The sequence below is a fragment of the Chenopodium album genome, chromosome 9 (assembly GCF_948465745.1).
Source record: "Chenopodium album chromosome 9, dcCheAlbu1.1, whole genome shotgun sequence".
NCBI classification, from domain to species: domain Eukaryota; kingdom Viridiplantae; phylum Streptophyta; class Magnoliopsida; order Caryophyllales; family Amaranthaceae; genus Chenopodium; species Chenopodium album.
In genome coordinates this window covers 71214077-71220049 of record NC_137842.1, presented here as the reverse complement: position 1 = coordinate 71220049, position 5973 = coordinate 71214077, and the positions used below count along the sequence as shown (strand labels likewise).

Here is a 5973-nt window from a genome sequence, read left to right as displayed (position 1 = left end):
ATTTTTACCATGGTCCCTAATACCCTCCGGGAATCCAATTGGGTGTGTGGAACCATTCAATTTGCTTATAAACGACCAATTTACCGGTTTACAACTTGCACTGATTTACCGGTTTACAATGGCCACTTTAATTAACTTGACAGAACCCGACTTGAATCGAAATTGACCCAAACCTGTTTTAACCCGTCAAAACCCAAATTTAACCCGACTTGTTACTAACCCGACCTGAATTCAACCCGACTTGTTCTTAACTCGACCCGAATTTAACCCAACCTGTTATAAACCCGACCCGAAATCAACCCGACTTGTTATTGACCTGACCTAAATTCAACCCCACTTGTTATTGACCCGACCCGAATTTTACCATACCTATTACTTATCCAACACTGCACAAAAATTCAACCCGATCTGTTACTAACCCGACTCGAAATTAACACGACTTGTTATTGACCCGACCTAAATTCAACTCAAATTGTTCCTGACCCGATTTCAAGTCACCTTAAATGCAATTTAGACCACTTTATTATTGTTGATCAAAGCATTTTGTCTTGGGAGACCAAATCGGTCCACGCCAGCAAAAGAAAGGAGCATCATCCTCAAATTTAAGAGTTATATATAGTATATATTTGTTGTATGGTCAAAGGAGATAATTATCTTCCTAAATTATAGACTATAGTTCCCTAGTATATTGCCATATATATTATAGTCAAAGGAAATAATTAGCTTGATAAAAATGATAATTATCTATTTATAGTTAGTTGAACCCAAATATGACCTGTCTTGGAAATGACCCGACCTGATTGTAACCTGTAAAATGTTGGCTTGACATAACCCGAATTGAATCCGAGAATGACCCGACTTGGAAATGTCACAAATTGATTATAACTCGCAAATTATTCACTTGAACCGAACCCGACTTGAACCCGAGAATGACCTGACCTGATTATAATCCGCAAATTATTGACTTGAACTGAATCCAAATCAAACCCGAGAATGACCCGACCTGATTCTAAACCGCAAATTATTGACTTGAACCGAACCCGAGAATTACCCTAACCCGTTTTAACCCGAATAAAACCCAACCTATTGTTCACATGACCCGAATGTAACCCGACCTGTTATTAACCCGACCTAAACTCGACTCAAACCCGATAAGAAGTATGACCCGACGTGACCCGACTCAAGCATGACCGTACCCAACCCAAATCGACCCGCATAGGTTATGGAATTAAGCTTAATTGACCCGACCCGTTTACCTGAATTGACAGCTATAGTCACATATTTAGAAATAGGAGTATTTTTCTTATACTATGCAACTAATGCAAGACATGCATTTTTTATTGTTAAGTTGTTTAGTGTAATTTTCCATGGTCATAAAGCCTATAGACGACTATAGTCTATTGAAGTCCAATTTGATAATTAAGCAATACGTGGTACTCCATATACTAGTTATATATATTTGTATATAGATAATTTATTATGAGTCGTATATGAAAATCAAAGCATTTTCCAAGCTTTTCCACCATGCATGTTAAATTTCTTGAGTCGTCCAAAAAACATGACAATGATAAGAACACATTTTCCAGCATTACTCCATCGCCCTGAAAATCCATACAATTTGTCCTCGCAAGTTTGGTCAGTGGTTAACCGCCGTTTACAACTGTAGCCCATTGAGAAACCCACATTTCCATAGGCACTGCAATAAATAAATATTTAGCATGTTTTAGAAGTATAAAATAGAAGTATGTGTTACATATATACTTGTATACATTTCACTTGGATTTTATTAAACTGAAACTATTTACTATTTTAAAGTTTAAACTACATATCACAAACATCCTTTGATTTACTAATTGAAACATATTACTATAGATATGTAATTTTATACAGTAATTTAAATAATAGTGAATTGGTGCAAGAAGGATAATGTCAAGTGTACATATTAAAAGATGGGTACGCTTAAGAAAAAAAAAATGAATTTTTTAAAAAAAAAAAAAAACTTTTGGTGCAACAAAAATTGAATAAAATATAGCAAGAGATAATGTTTGGAAAAGGAGTAATTATCTAGGGCAAAAGATGTGTCTAAAGTAAGATAAACAAAATTAATTAAAAGGGTTTTAAATAAATTAAAAAAAAAAAAATTACGCAGTACATACGTCAAAGTGATGCACTAATTGAAAAACTAGGAAAAACTATATATACGTACTCTTACTTTGTAAACCGTACTTCTTGTATTTGAAGTTGGGTAATTGATTTAGCCACACCAAAAATTAATTTTGACACACTTATTGGTCATTATAATATCACGATTTTCAGTGATATTTTTACATAGGGGTTGTCAAAATCAATATTTAATGTGCTTAAATCATTTTCCTTAAAGATATTGTCCTTATTGCAATTAAAAGAAAGTTTAGAATAAACAATAGAAGTACGGAATAATATATTTGGTCTCCAAGCTTCCATGACCCCATTTAGATTTATGTGGCCATATTTGGATCAAAAAGCTTCATCATAATGCATGGCTACTAAAGTAAGATTGATGTAGAGTGTTCCTTCGAATATTATATTCCGTACTTGAAATGTTTTGCTTAGGAACATTTTATATCTTAAGAATTAAACAAATTATTGTAATGAAAATTATAGAAAATGAAAATGAAACAATATAATAATCTGATTAATTACCTTATGATTTCGAAGACAATGTTAAGAACACTGAAGTTGAGAGGGTCTTCCTTCATACTTTTCCTTTCAGTTATGCATACTAACATTATAAAGATGGACAAATACGATATTTGGGATAATAGCATATTCTCTATTATCCTCTTCTTTTCATTCTGTTTTTTCATAATTATATTATTTTCTGGTACTTCTTCTTGATGCTCATTGCTGATTGGAAGAAATGATGTGTATGCTGGAAGATACCTTTAAATTTCAAGCAAAACATTGGACATGCACGCGTTATATAAACATAAAATTAAACTTTATATAAATAAGCAATTAAAGAGTTTATTATAAGAACAAATCTCTAATTATTTTTTTGATTTTACTCTTTAACATACATGAAAGTAAACCTAATAGTAAAATTAATAGCTAGACAACAACTTAGTACGTACTCAAATACTCAATTACTTAATTTAAACCTAAATTTTGTAGGTAAACCATGATCAATTGAATCAACATAAAAATTTATGAGGCTAATATTCATTAAGTAAATGAGTTAACAAACTTTAATTGGTTCGAAAATGATTAATTAGTTTATTCCTAATATAAGCAAATTCCAACCATAATTAATTAATTAACATGATTCATTAAAAGAAAGTGTAACAAGAAGAGAGAAAGGACTCACATCATGATGATGAATAAAACCAAGACAGCAGAAGAAATTAGGGAGAGATCAACAATATATTCTCCACTATGTCTTGAACTGGCCGTTTGAAATATGGTTCCAACAAACTTCTCGTACGAGCTCATTCCCTCCATAACTCCTGAGTTCCATTCCATACCAGAAAATACCGCGATTTGTAACACCCAAAACCCTATAGTAGTGGCACCAAGAAACCATGTCTTTTTACTAGACATTAGATGGTCATAACCCATCTCTTTATAATTGTTTAACATGTAATAAAACTCTTTTCTCTTTGTAAACCTCTCTAAAACCCATATTACAAGCCTTAAGAACACGTACGGGGTACAACGAGTTTCCTAGGAAAAGATAAGGGATGATAATCCAAAGGAGGCCGGGATTTTGCCTAAAGACCATCACATTCTCATTTGTAGGAACAAAACCACAACTCGAAAAAGTTGAAACAATGACAAAGAAGGAGAAAGTATGTAGGATAAGTCCTTTGTTCTTAAGAACATCATTTGCACTAGGAGTTAGGATCATGTACATGGTAACTAAAGTTGATCCAATTGTAAGTAAACTACTCATGTATCCTAAGACCACATAACTTAATAACTTAATAGAGTAGTTATAATTAAAGCTTGAATAGCTCTTATTATTATCATTACTAGTACTCGAAAATTGGTTGATTATGCCTAATTCTATTGATTCTATTCCTTTTGAATTATCTATCTTTGTGCTTTCGTAAGAAGAAAATTTGAACCTTCTTAATTGGATACTAAGCATAGAGGTGAATACTTCACCTCCTAGGAGCATCAAAATGGTCATGACTACGAGCTGATAGTTAGAGAATACTTCCATCTCAACTGCTGACATACTAGAAACTGTTGATGCTGAAACCGCGGTGTAAAATAGATCAAGGCTAGTAAGCTTATCAACATCAGTCCTCGGCTTTGAGACCTTCAAAGCCATGAAACCGATCAATGAAACAACGAGGAAATAACAAAGATGAAGCCAAAATGGTTTGGCATGAGATACGATGTAGTTAAACATGAACATTTTCATGCTAGATAGTAGGGAATTGAAGGATATTTTTTTTATGATAGTATTCTATACAAAGTTGCTTAAATTTATTGCCTAAGGAAGAAAAGTAATTCATTAAGAAACGACTACTCTTAATTTATTTATTTATTTTTTTTTTTTTTCACTCTTTTGCTCTCTAAATGAAGCACAAGAAGATGGTACGGGCGTAGATAAGAGGGGCAAATGCGCGTCTATATAGCGCGCACGAAAAAGTGCTAAGCTCAAGCAATAGCACAGAATTGAAATTTATTCCATTAATTACAAGTGCAATTGGCTGATAATCAAATACTTGTGATTGCTAACATTTGATTACGTAAAAAGTAAAGATTGAGACTTCCATTATTTCCAAGCTACTTGCATTTCCTAGGGTACACTAGGACTAGTAATGGCCTAGCTAACTAAGCACTAAACTAACCAACAACATAAAGCAATACATGAACTTTAATTTAACTTAACAAGACACACCGGCCAGTAGGCCATGCTACGTATCTACCTGTTGAAGTGTAACATCCTCAAACAACACATGTAGTAGTGAACTAAACACTTTATACAGTTTTGAAGCTGCTACTCCTACTACCATATGATTTTAATGGATCGAAGTCTCTTTAGTCTTGTAAAGTGAATCTCTCTCGATATGTCTGTGGCTCAAATTTGTATTTAACATGGTATCAAAGTCAATTGATTTTGGAGTGGAGCTCTCTTTGACTTGTGAAGTGGACTCCCTTTTAATGTGTTCGGCCAAGGCATGTATTTAACACTACAGTCTACGGGTGGTCAGCTATATGGATATTTAACCAATATCATTTTATATAATCGGTAATGACTTAAATAACCAGCGAAAGCATTTCAAGACAACCATACAACCAAATACAAAGTAATTAACACCAAGTAAAACTTCACATTTTTACACGCATCATTACATTTCACAAAACAAGAAACAAGAAAAAATAACCTAAAATACAGAGAAAACGATAACATAAAAAATTAAAAAAAAATAATAAAAAAAAATTAAAAAAAAAAAACTCACCTAATTAATTAGCAGTCAACTTACCCAATAGAGTAGAATCTACTCCATATTAAGAGTACTATATTTTTGTAGGAAGGAAGAATGGAACATTAATAAATAATTAAATAGCCCAATAAATATAAGTAGATATTACATTAATATAATACAGATTAATTAATTAATATCTATTTAAGGTAAGGTGCATAATATTGTCCTCATTTCACAGTGCGTGGATGTCCATGTTGATCCCTAAGACTACCACCTACCAATTCAATTAGAACTACCCTAGCCACTAAAAGAGAGAGATTACATGTAATTACATTAATTAAGTCCTAACTTTAATATCAACTTATAAAAGAAAGCAATATTATGTAATTATGCGCAAATTAAACAACTTAAATCTTGGTTTAGTTGGTTACAAATAAAGAACCCTAGCCACTAAGTTGTGCATACTAGTACATTTGCCACTTATTTATTGGTCATGTTCTTGTGTAAGTGTTAGTTGTTGAAATGGGACAGAGAAGGGTCTGCTGAATGTGGG

The 5973-nt window shown here is 32.6% G+C and overlaps 1 pseudogene; it reads right to left on the bottom strand.

Annotated features, from left to right (window-relative positions):
* Nucleotides 1-1497: 1497 nt before the first annotated feature.
* Nucleotides 1498-4408, bottom strand: LOC145558122 (cation transporter HKT1;3-like; annotated as a pseudogene).
* Nucleotides 4409-5973: the final 1565 nt, after the last annotated feature.